The sequence below is a fragment of the Macaca thibetana genome, chromosome 9, assembly GCF_024542745.1.
Source record: "Macaca thibetana thibetana isolate TM-01 chromosome 9, ASM2454274v1, whole genome shotgun sequence".
Lineage (NCBI taxonomy): Eukaryota > Metazoa > Chordata > Mammalia > Primates > Cercopithecidae > Macaca > Macaca thibetana.
This window is the reverse complement of record NC_065586.1, coordinates 23,360-36,864: the sequence shown is the minus strand read 5'-3', so window position 1 is coordinate 36,864 and position 13,505 is coordinate 23,360. Positions and strand designations below refer to the sequence as shown.

The 13,505-nt window shown below is 41.9% G+C and overlaps 1 long non-coding RNA gene across 2 annotated transcripts in view; it reads left to right on the top strand.

Annotated features, from left to right (window-relative positions):
• Window positions 1-13,505, top strand: part of LOC126963151 (uncharacterized) — a 67,892-nt gene that overhangs the window by 33,086 nt on the left and 21,301 nt on the right. The window lies entirely within an intron of this gene.

Genomic DNA, 13,505 nt, shown 5'->3' with positions numbered 1-13,505 from the left:
ATCCCACTGTGCTATCCTTGTGTTACTGTTATGTGTTATAATGCCTAAAGTTTTTTTTTATAAGAACAATCTGAGGGTAGACCATAGGCATAGGATCTTTGTGCCTATTGTTTGAGCCAACCTCACAGAGAGGACGGTTAGTGGTTTACCGTCGATCAGCATCATTTTGGATAAGTGTTGCTGTCAGTTACTGTGAAGCTGGTTACATTCTCCTTTCACTTTTTTTTTATCTTTAGAAAACATCTTTAATCCATAGAGCATGTTTTCTCTGGTTTTATATCCACTAGGGTCATAGGCTTTTTTCTGCTTTAAGATATGGCCAACCATTGCATTAGGGCTGAGATATTAGGTGCACAGGATTACACACAAACTGTACTCTAAATACTCTTCATTTTAGGGTAAAACTATTGGTACATATATAATTTAATTACAATTCTTACAGTTATTTCTCTGAATAGCATTACTTCATCAAGGATTATTTGAACCTTTAATGGCCACATTCATTAATGTTGACTAGAGAAACATGGTTCCTTTGAGAGGCACTTTAGAAAAACAAAGATTCCTCAGGTCAAATGGACAGTATTTTTAGTTGGTAGGAAGAAGACTCTACATACAATTCTAAATAAAACATTGCTCCACTAAAATATTCTGTGGCTGAAGATGGCTAAAGATGAAAAAAATTACAATCAGAGCAACAAAAACTAGACATATGTTTTAGTAAATCCTTCCCCTCCTTGTCCTTCGGTTTCCTCCTGGCGTGCAGCTCTCCCTCTTGCCCCTTATGATTCTGACCTCTCTTCTTTTGCCCCACCATTGACTTCTCCTTCTCGCTTCTTGTTCTGAAATTATTTTCCCAACTGTCATAAATTTCCAAATTGTTTGTTTATCTAAAGATCCACCTTTACCATAAGCCAGATGTGTAAGCAACTGCAGAATTTAAATCTAGTGCATGAGTTCAGAGTTGTACATGAACTAACAAGTTATGATTAACAATTTTTGAAAACTAAAGAGAGTCAAATATTCATCAAATAATTTAGAATTATTTAGGGCACATATGGCACAGGGTTACTTGACATATCAACTTGTAAAACTGTTAATTGGAACATCAGATGCTAAATCCTGGATGAGAAACGTGATTGGCCCGACCTTGTAGAAAACTTGTAGAATTCCTCTTTCCAAAATAAATATCAGGGTCAAAATCATTCATAAAAAGAATAAAACTATTAAACTATAGAAAAATTTGGAGATAGACTATAAAATTTATTGTCACAACTCAGAGTTAAATAAAACAGGTTTTCATTAAAAATCAAATGTAAAAGTTATAAAACTTAAAATCTTAATAGAGATCATTATAAAAGCTATCACAAATACTCAACAGGAAACTTCAGAAATTATAATTATTTTGCCATTTATGTTTTATTATCAACTATGATTGTGTTTTTTTTTTTTTTTTTTGAGACGGAGTCTGGCTCTGTCGTCCAGGCTGGAGTGCAGTGGCCAGATCTCAGCTCACTGCAAGCTCCGCCTCCCGGGTTTACACCATTCTCCTGCCTCAGCCTCCCGAGTAGCTGGGACTACAGGCACCCGCCACCTCGTCTGGCTAGTTTTTTGTATTTTTTAGTAGAGATGGGGTTTCACCATGTTAGCCAGGATGGTCTCGATCTCCTGACCTCATGATTCGCCCGTCTCGGCCTCCCAAAGTGCTGGGATTACAGGCTTGAGCCACCACGCCCGGCCTATAATTATGTTTCTTAAAAGAAATAAATATGTCATTATGAGGTGATCAGAAGCAGACAAGGATGTTAGACATTTTTTCATCTATTCACTCAGCAACGCTGCCACAGAACTAAACCTGTGCCAAGGGCCCTGGTGGGCCCAGCATGTGGTGCTGAGAAGTGACAGAGTGGCCCTTTCCCCCACTCAAGGAGCCCACAGTCTGAGGATATATGGACAAAAACACTAAAGCAAATGCATGTAAAAGAAGAGTAAATGCTATAATTAAAATAAAGTAGGATGTTGGGAGGGAGGGTGGGGGACCATAGCATTCAAGGGACCCAAATACCTCACTGAGGTGACATTTATGCCATGACCAGGATGACAACAGAGGGCCAGCCCTGTACAAGTCTGGGAACAGTGTGTTGGGGAGATGCCACTCCTGGTGGAGATATGCAGGCAGAAGTGACTTTGGCAGAGGATGCGAGAAAGAGACTGGTGGATCTAGAGGGAGCCTGAGGAAGAGAAAAGGAGAGGGAAGGAGGACTCTGGGGCCTGGAAGAAGAAGATAGTGATCTGCTTCTCTCAGACAACATTGTCCCCAAACTCAGCACCTTTAACAACAAATCCCTACTATCCCATGGTTTATGTGGACCTGAATCTGGACACAGCTTCACTGGCTGCCTGCACCTGAGGCTCCATGAGGCCAAGGCTGCGTTCTCAGCTGAAGCTGGGCTGTGGGAGGATTGGCTTCCAAGCACACTCATGTGGGTACTGGTCGGATTCAGTGTAGATGACAGCCTGAGTGTCTCCCGGGGTCTGGGCACTCCCTCATTCTCTGTTGTGTAGGCCACCGCATAGAGCAGCTCATAACACTGGAGCTTGCTTTCTGAAGTTGAGGAATGCAGTAGAAAGACAGGGAGAGAAATACATATGGACAGGGAAAAAGAAAGACACAGGCAGAAAATGAGGGAGAAAACACTGGACAGAGGAAGTAAAAGAGATGAGAGAAATCGAGAGAGAGACAGGTAGAGTTGACATGCAGGGATAATGAGCAGTCAGTAGCCCAGCAGGGCCTTTGGATGGGTTTTATGGAAGAAAGCAAGGGGCCGAGAGGATGAAACTTTGAAAAAGTGATCTTACTTCCTTGGTGACAGACCCCAACAGAACTTAGAACTCTGGTACCCAAGCACCCACGTCCTAGAGACAGCCCTGCATCTAGGTCATTTGGTGGGAAATGCTTAAGAGAGCACAATGTGCTCCTGCTAGATCCCAACTCTTTCAGGCTCTTGCTTCAGGAAGGTCTAAAGTGTAACCCTTTTCTGAGATGCTGACATTGGCTTATTCCTCACCCCAGATGTCTCTGGAGATTTTGTAGGGATCACCCAGAGGTAACATGTGAGCCTAGGGCAGGCCCCTCCAGCCTAGGTCTCACCAGTGCTGTCATTTCTTTTTACATTAGAATGTAAAGAAAAATCAGAAATTTAAAATAGGAACAATTGACCAAAACTACATTTTTGTTATATTCCCTAAGGTTCTGTATTGGTGGTGCTGGTGGTGCTGGTGGTGTTTTGTTTCAGACAGGACCTCACTCTCACTCAGGCTGGAGTTCAGGAGTGCAATCATAATTCATTGTAGCCTAGATCTCCTGAGCTCAAGCAATTCTCTCACCTCAGCCTCCCAAGTAGCTGAGAGACTATAGGTGCACACCACCACGCCTGGCTAATATATATTTTGTATTTTTAGCAGAGACAAGGTCTCAGTATGTAGCCCAGGTCTGTCTTGAACTCCTGAACTCAAGCAATCCTCAATGTTTGATACATAGCTTTGCTAGGTGTAGGATTCTTACTTGACAGTTTTTTTTTTTTTTTTTTTTCTGTGAGCACTGGCCAAGGAAAGTTTAAAAAGAATAAATAGAGAAACTTCAAATAAGGCAATTAAATGAACAAATAAAGAGCTGAGAAACAACAAAGATTGAGTATTGAGGTTGTACTTATGGCAGCTAATGATGGAATGGATCCAGTCAGAGAGTTCAGGCAGAATTGTATTTGCAGAGAGTAGAAGTCTGAGGGTGAGGGTGTCCTAAAGGAGGCCAACTGGAAGACTTGTCTGTTATAGAATCAAAGACAAAGCATGGGAACACACCACGCCAAACCCAAACAGGCTGAGCTGGTGCTCTATGCTAAGATATATAGGTTTGTGGGAAGAAAAGCTACCATTATAACATCAAGTTTTTTTTTTTTTATTAAAAGTATCATAAACGTGGCAGTTATAATCAGGATTAAGGTTAACGTTTAAGTTAGAATTCAGGTTTGGTTGGTGGGTCACAAAGCAAAAAGTGTCTCTGTTGCCAAGAAGTAGATGTTCTAGTTTGTGAAATAAAATATCCCATGACTAGAGACAGTAGAGGAGAAAAAGGGATGGGATGGCAAACACAGGTTCCTGGAAATTTATGTCAAAATAAGGTATATAAAGAAGGACAGTGTGCATCTCAGCCATCAGTGCTGCCTGCAATGGAGGTGTTTTTTTTTTCTGCCCTTGATAAATATACCAGGCCTACTATGTGGGAGGTGAAAAGCAGCCTGCATTCTGCTTCCCACACCAGATGCCTTGACTTGGGGCTCTTTTCCCAGGGAGAAAAAGCACATCTTTTTAAGTAATTTTGGAGCATGAGGTATCTTCCAAATTCCAACAAAGTAGCTTATATTTCTAGGTGACCCTGAGACCACTGAAGAAGAAATAAATGAAGGCCATGAAACTTTCTTGAACTTGTAGGAATCCATGAGAAAATCTGACATTATGTTCTCTTCTTTTGGAAGTTAGAAATATCATTTAACTTCTGTTTTGCTGACAAGAAATGTGGTCCTGAGCAAGGCTACCTGGGACAGTGACCTCACACATGGAAAAGGTTGGAGCTCATCTGTTTCCAATCTGCTGTTTTCCAAAAATTAGGGAAGTTCAATTTTCCCTTTGATAATTCTCTGTTTCTAACAATCCCAATGCCAGGGCTGTCCTGTTTCTACAAGTGACAATGACAAATATAAGCCTGAAGGAAGATGAGCTGATGGCATTCTCAGCTTGCTGTCCTGCTTCTACAGGGGACAATGACAATATAGAACTGAAGGAAGATGAGCTGATGGCATTCCCAGCTTATTACCACTCCTTGGGGGCCTTATCTCACATACATGGATTCAATTCATAGACTCAGCTGGGTGAGAATCTGTTATTCAGCTGCATTAGAAGTGACTGCTTAAGACTCAGGTGTGTGGTGAAATGAGGCAGAATTTTCTCAGTGGAGTGTTAGGAGAATTTTTTCCTCATGACTACCATCTTACTATCACTAAATCATAGCTAAAATAAGGAAATTATTCAAGAAGAAATACAAATGTAATCTTAGGACATAAATTTAGAGATTTGTGGAAAGCCCTTCATAATTTTATGGTATTCTCTTTGAGCTGGGATTATAGTTGACATTTCATTATAATATATTAGTTACACTAGACTTTATGCATTTATGTAAATTTTTAAATTATACTTTAAGTTCTGGGATACAGGGGCAGGATGTTCAGGTTTGTTACCTAGATATAGACAAGCCATGGTGGTTTGCTGCACCCATCAACCCGTCATCTACATTAAGTGTTTCTCCTAATGCTACTCCTCCCCCAGCCCCCCAGCCCCCCAGCCCCTCAGCCCCAGACAGGCCCTGGTGTGTGATGTTATCCTCCTTGTGGGAGGCGAACATGTATATACCCATGTGGTCTCATTGTTCAACTCCCACTTATGAGTGAGAACATGTGGTTTTTGGTTTTCTTTTTGTTGCCTTTTTTTTTTTTTTTTTTTGATGGAGTTTCACTCTTATTGCCCATGCTGGAGTGCAGTGGCACAATCTCAGCTCATTGCAACCTCTGCCTCCCAGGTTCAAGCTATCCTCCTGCCTCAGCCTCCCAAGTAGCTGGGATTACAGGCATGTGCCACCACACCTGGCTAATTTTCTGTATTTTTAGTAGAGAGAGGGTTTCTCCATGTTGGTCAGGCTGGTCTCAAACTCCTGACCTCAGGGGATCTGCCCACTTCAGCCTCTCAAAGTTCTGGGATTACAGGCATGAGCCACTGCGCCTGGTCTGGTTTTCTTTTCTTGTGTTAGTTTGCTGAGAATGATGGTTTCCAGCTTCATCTATGTCCCTGGAAAGGACATAAACTCATCAATGTTTATGGCTGCATAGTATTCCATGGTGTATATTTGCCACATTTTCTAAATCCAGTCTATTATCGATGGGCATTTGGGTTGGTTCCAAGTCTTTGCTATTGTGAACAGTGCTGAAATAAACATACGTATGCATGATTTTTTATAGTAGAATGATTTATACTCCTTTGAGTATATACCAAGGAATGGGATTGCTGAGTCAAATGGTATTTCTGGTTCTAGATCCTTTAGGAATTGCCACACTGTCTTCCACAATATTTGAACTAATTTAAACTCCCACTAACAGTGTAAAAGCATTCTTATTTTCTACATCTTCTCCAGCATCTGCTGTTTCCTGACTTTTTAATAATCACTATTCTAACTGGCGTGAGATGGTATCTCATTGTGGTTTTGATATGCATTTCTCTAATGACCAGTGATGATGAGGTTTTTTTTTTTTTCTTTTTTCGTATGTTTGTTGGCCGCATAAATGTCTTTTTCTGAGAAGTGCCTGTTCATTTCCTTTGCCCCTTTTTTGATGGGGTTGTTTTTTTCTTGTAAATTTAAGTTCTTGTAGATTCTGGATGTTAACCCTTTGTCAGATGGATAGATTGCAAAAATTTTCTCCCATTCTGTAGGTTGCCTTTCACTCTGATGAGTTTATTTTGCTGTGCAGAAGCTCTTTAGTTTAACTAGATCCCATTTGTCAATTTTGGCTTTTGTTACCATTGCTTTTGGTGTTTTAGTCATGAAGTCTTTGCCCATGCCTATGTCCTAAATGGTATTGACTAGGTTTTCTTCTAGGGTTTTAATGGTTTTAGGTCTTATGTTTAAGTCTTTAATCCATCTTGAGTTAATTTTTGTATAAGGTGTAAGGAAGATGTACAGTTTCAGTTTTCTGCATACGGCTAGCCAGTTTTCCCAACACGATTTATTAAATAAGGGATCCTTTCCCCATTGCTTGTGTTTGTCAGATTTGTCATCAGATGGTTGAATGTGTATGATCTTATTTCTGAGTTCTCTATTTTGTTCCATTGGTCTATGTGTCTGTTTTTGTACCAGTACCATGGTGTTTTGGTTACTGTAGCCTTATAGTATAGTTTGAAGTTGGGTAGTGTGATGCCTCCAGCTTTGTTCTTTTTGCTTAGAGTTGTTTTGGCTATTTGGGCTCTTTTTTAGTTCCATAAGAATTTTAAAATAATTTCTTCTAATTCTCTGAAGAATATCAATGGTAGTTTAATGGGAATAGCACTGAATTCTTTTACAAATTACTTTGGGCAGTACGGCCGTTTTCATGAATTAATTCTTCCTATCCGTGAGCATAACTGTTTCTCCATTTGTTTGTGTCCTCTCTGATTTCTCTGAGCAGTGGTTTGTAGTCCTCCTTGAAGAGGTCCTTCATTTCTCTTGTTAACTGTATTCCTAGGTATTTGATTCTCTTTGAGCAATTGTGAATGAAGTTCATTCATGATTTGGCTCTCTGCTTGCATGTTGTTGGTGTATAGGAATGCTAACGACTTTTGCACATTGATTTTGTATCCTGAGACTTTGCTTAAGTGGTTTATCAGCTTAAGAAGCTATTGGGCTAAGATGATGGGGTTTTCTAGACACAGGATCATGTAATCTGCAAATAAAGATAATTTGACTTCCTTTCTTCCTATTTAAATACCTTTGTTTCTTTTTCCTGCCCAATGGCCCTGGCCAGAAATTTCAATACTATGTTGAATAGGAGTGGCGAGAGAGGCCATCCTTGTCTTGTGCCTGTTTTCAAGGAGAATGCTTCTAGCTTTTGCCCATTCAGTATGATATTGGCTGGGGGTTTGTCATGTATGGCTCTTATTATTTTGAGGTATCATCCTTCAATAGCTAGTTTATTGAGAGTTTTTTTTTTTTTTTAACATGAAGGGATGTTGAATTTTATTGAATGCTTTTTCTGCGTCTATTGATATAATCACACAACTTTTGCGTTTAGTTCTGTTTATGTGATGAATTACATTTATAGATTTGCCTATGTTGAACCAACCTTGTATCCCAGGGATGAAGAAGCCATCTTTTTTTTTTTTTTTTTTTTTTTTTTTTTTTTTTTTTTTTTGAGACAGAGTGTCTCTCAGTCGCCCAGGCTGGGGTGCAGTGGTGTGATTTTGGCTCACTGTAGGCTCCGCCTCCAGGGTTCATGCCATTCTCCTGCCTCAGCCTCCCGAGTAGCTGGGACTACAGGCGCCCACCACCACGCCTGGTTAATTTTTTTTTTTTTTTTTTTTGTATTTTTAGTAGAGACGGGGTTTCACCGTGTTAGCCAGGATGGTCTCGATCTCCTGACCTCGTGATCCACCCGTCTCGGCCTCCTAAAGTGCTGAGATTACAGGAGTGAGCCACCACGCCCGGCCAGGATGAAGCCATCTTGATCGTGGTGGATCAGTGTATCCTTATCAGTCTTACGTTCAGTTTTTTTTTACATAATCCCATATTTCTTGAAGGTTTTGTTCATTCTTTTTAGTTCTTTTTTCTCTATTCTTTTCTTCCTATCTTATATCAGACAGACAGTTTTCAAGCTCTGAGATTCTTTCCTCCACGTGGCCTATTCTGCTAATGATACTTGTGGTTGCATTGTGAAGTTCTGGTGTTGTTTTTTTCAGCTCCATCAGGTCAGTTATGTTGCTCTCCAAACTGAATGTTCTGGGTATCAGCTACTGTATTCTTTTATGATTTTTGGCTTCTTGCATTAAGTTAGAACATGCTCCTTTAGCTCAGTGAAGTTTGTTATTACCCACCTCTTAAAGCCTATTTTTGTCAATTAAGCCATCTCAGCCTCGGGTCAGTTCTGTGCCCTTGCTGGGGAGGTGGTGTTGTCATTTAGAGGATAAGAGGCATTCTGCCTTTTTGAGTTTTCAGCATTTTTGTGTTGATGCATTCTCATCTTTGTGGGCTTATCTATCTTTTATCTTTGATGTTGCTGACCTTTGAATGGGGTTTTTGTGGGGTCTTTTTTGTTGATATTGTTGTTGTTGCTTTCTGTTTGTTTTTAACACTTCCCTAGGGCTGCTGTGGTTTTTTTGGGGTCCACTCTGGACCCTAGTCGCCTCAGTCTCTCCTGCACCTGGAGGTATCACCAGTGAATGCTGTGAAACAGCAAAAATGGCAGCCTGATCCTTCCTCTGGGAGCACCGTCCAAGGAGGCACCGACTTGATGCCAGCTGGAATGCACCTGTAGGAGGTGTCTGGAGACCCCTGTTGGGAGGTCTCACCCAGTTGAGAGGAACAGGATCAGGGACTGCTTAAAGAAGCAGTCTGGCTGCCCCCAGCAGAGCAGGTGTGCTGTGCTGATCCCTGGGAGTCTCCAGAGCCAGCAGGCTGGCAAGGCTAGGTCGGCTGAACTTGGGAGACAGCAGCTACCCCTCTCCCTGGGGACCTCATCCCAGGGAGAAATGAGAGTTCTGTCCACAGAACTCTGGCTGGAGTTGCTGAAATTCGGATGGGGAGGCCCTGTCCAGTGAGGAGGGATGGATTTTGGTCTCACTTAAAGAAGCGGCCTGGCCACAATCCGGCACAGCAGCTGTGCTGTGTTATGGGGAACTCCTCCTGGTCCCTGGTGCCAGCAGGCTAGAGCGGCCAACTCAAACCTCAGATACAGAGGCTGCCTGGGAACTCTGTCCATCTCCGGCTATCTCCAGCCTGCTGCCCCCCACCAGCTGGAATTCCAAGCCAATGGGTTTTGTGAGGGGCTGTGTGAGTGGAGCCTTACAATGACGTCACTTGTGAGGGGCTGTGGGAGTGGAGCCTCAGAATGACATCACTTGTGAGGGGCTGTGGGAGTGGGGCCTCAGAATGACATCAGTTGTGAGGGGCTGTGGGAGTGGGGCCTCAGAATGATGTCACTTGTGAGGGGCTGTGGGAGTGGGGCCTCAGAATGACGTCAGTTGTGAGGGGCTGTGGGAGTGGGGCCTCAGAATGACTTCACTTGTGAGGGGCTGTGGGAGTGGGGCCTCAGAATGATGTCAGTTGTGAGGGGCTGTGGGAGTGGGGCCTCAGAATGACTTCACTTGTGAGGGGCTGTGGGAGTGGGGCCTCAGAATGACGTCACTTGTGAGGGGCTGTGGGAGTGGGGCCTCAGAATGACATCACTTGTGAGGGGCTGTGGGAGTGGAGCCTCAGAATGACTTCACTTGTGAGGGGCTGTGGGAGTGGAGCCTCAGAATGACATCACTTGTGAGGGGCTGTGGGAGTGGGGCCTCAGAATGACATCACTTGTGAGGGGCTGTGGGAGTGGGGCCTCAGAATGACGTCACTTGTGAGGGGCTGTGGGAGTGGAGCCTCAGAATGACGTCACTTGTGAGGGGCTGTGGGAGTGGAGCCTCAGAATGATGTCACTTGTGAGGGGCTGTGGGAGTGGAGCCTCAGAATGACTTCACTTGTGAGGGGCTGTGGGAGTGGAGCCTCAGAATGACTGAGGGGCTGTGGGAGTGGAGCCTCAGAATGACTTCACTTGTGAGGGACTGTGGGAGTGGGGCCTCAGAATGATGTCAGTTGTGAGGGACTGTGGGAGTGGGGCCTCAGAATGACGTCACTTGGCTCCCTGGATTCAGCCCCCTTCATAGGGGAATGCATGGATGTATCTCCCGCTTTGCTGGAATTCTTGGGGCAAAGTACGCAAAACTCCTGGGTTTCCAGCATGCCCCAGTGAGCCAGCGAGCTCTCCGCTGAGACTCCACACAGTTCTGTGCTTCAGACCCAGGCCATGGGGGCTGGGCTCATGAGGGGACCTCCTGATCTGCAGGTTGCCAAGATCCGTGGGAGAAGCGTGGTTTCCCGGGCAGAGTCACACAATCACTCACCGCCTCCCTTGGCTGCTACTGGGGGCTCCCCTAGCTCGTGTCCACCTGGGTGGGCCATCCTCCACTTGCTTTTCCTCACTCCCTGTGGGTCGAATTGTCTGCCCAGTCAGTCCCAGTGCAAGAACCTGGATACCTCAACTGAAGGTGCAGAATTCACTCGCACTTGTCACTGCCCTCTGTGAGAGCCACGGGCCACAGTTGCTTGTAATCGGCCAGCTTGACCCCATCTAAAGTATGATTTCTTAATACATGAGATGTTTTAAATACATAACAACAACGATATTTATCACAAATAATATTTTGTCTCAATGTGATATAAAAATTGCTAATAATTCTTTTTTGGTTACCACAAAACTGTATGGAAATGTAATGTCTGCCATTTATGAAATTTTTGTAGAGTTAATAGAATTTTACCTGAAGGGAGGCTGGCAATATGCATCATGATTTCAAATATCATATTAATTGTTTTGTAATTTTGTGTGTTTTAAAACTAAACTTATTAAATTGGTTGTATATTACCTTAGGTAACATTATTTGGTGATGAGAGAATAATAATTTGCAAAATATTAAGAATACAAGAGTTCCTTATTATAAAAATGTTGTCTGTTTATCGTGCCTCTGCACTCTAGCCTGGGCGACACAACGAGACTCTGTCTTAAAAAAAAAAAGTCCTCTGTTTTATATTACTGCCATTTCCTCTGAAAGTTTAAAATTGTAATTTTCTAATTAAAATATATATTCACAAATGTGATTTGTAAATCTTAATATTTATATTTTTTTTTTTTTTTTTGCATTTGGTAGGGATAGGATTTTCTGGTGTCTATTCTTCTTCAAAATAAAAGGTAGAGAGAATGGAATCAGGAAAGGTTAAAACACAAAGGAACACAATGATGATGATAGAGATTATTCATTTGCGGCTGGCCAGAGCCTAAAAATATCAAGAAAAAGCATGATCAATAGAAAACCTGCATGTCCCTGAAAATTATAGAATTTTTAATTCCTTTTAAAATTATTCACTTTAAAAATCTCTGTATTTTGCGCATTTAAGAGAGATAAAATCAGTGCAGGGACCTCCCCTGATCCTGATAAGAGCACCCAAAGTACAAAGGATGTATCTTTGTCTCCTCCAACTCCACAGTGGAAACAGTTGCTCTGGTTATCTTATTACAGTGATGCATGGAGACATGATGGTCAAAGAGCTTGCACAGTTTAAAAAAGAAGTGTTGGCTGGGTGCAGTGGCTCATGCCTAGAATCCAAGCACTTTGGGAGGCCGAGGTCAGTGGATCACAAGGTCAGGAGTTTAAGACCAGCCTGGCCAAGATGGTGAAACCCCGTCTCCACTAAAAATACAAAAATTAGCCGGGCATGGTGGCAGGAACCTATAATCCCAGTTACTTGGGAGGCTGAGGCAGGGGAATTGCTTGAACCAGGGTGGCAGAGGTTGCAGTGAGCCGAGATCTAGCCACTGCACTCCAGCCTAGGTGACGGAATGAGACTCTATCTCAAAAAAAATTCTATTATGTTGAGATTTTTAAAGAATGACGTGATTTGTCTACAAACCTTCATACTCTACCTCTTTTATATTAAATTTATGAACAACTTACATAATAAAATACACTGGTCTATTATTATTAGTATTATTGTGATAATTTCTTTGTCAGCATCATTTTTACCATATTGTATAAACAGCGTTGTAAGACCTATGACTGGTCATTGGCAACACACACAATATGTATATATTTGTACACAGGACCTAGCTCTGTCATTCTTGCTGGAGTGCAGTGGCACAGTCATAGCTCACTCCAGATTCAAATACCTAAGCTCAAGCAATTCTCCCACCTCAGCCTCCCTAGTGGCTGGGACTACAGCCAGCTAATTTAAAAAGAAACTGTAGGGACAGGGTTTTGCTATGTTGCTCAGGCTAGTCTTGAGCTCCTGACCTCAAGTGATCCCCCAACATTGGCCTCCCAAAATGTTGGGATTACAGGTTTGAGCCACCATGCCCTGCCTGCTCATATATTCTTCAATAAGGAGATAAGAAAAACTTATCACCAGGCAGGATTTTTAGAGGTTTTCAACAATTGTAACATGCCTTGTGGTCAAGCCCCTCCACTGTTTTCTGTCTTTTGTCTCTGCAATAACAATTCTACTGCTTTTTTCCTCAACGAGCTAAGAATTAAATGTCTTGAGATCATAAATGTCTATGTTAGTAAACTTTGTGATTCTGGCTGCACCCTGCATGAAGTTAAATTGTCAGAGAAATTTAGATGTATTTTAGTTATTTGGTTATTATAATTATTCTTTTGGCATTTCTGCATTTCACAAGGTTCTTTTCATGGAAATATCTAGTTAGAAAGAATAATACTTTTCTAAAATAGTAAGCTTGGTTTCTCAGGTTGCCAACTATTGCCACTGCACTAACTAACCTTCCTTCATCTGCCACAAAACTCTCATGATCACTTTATGTTGTTGATAACCAGTCATAGGTCTTACAGTGCCATTTGTAGAATATGATCAAAGTGGTGACCAAGAAATTATCACTATAATAAAACAGCCCAGTATTTTATTATATAAATTGTATATACATTTAACTTAAGCCAGACAGAGTACAAAGAGCTGTAGACAAATCATGCCATTTTAAGAAAATCTCAACAAATTTGGCATTATTATAAAGATAAAGAAACAGATTTATCAAGCTCAATTTTCTTTAAATTATTTTTTATTACACTCTGTTTCTTTGCTTCAGACATCTGATCTAAACATCTGCAGTATTTGT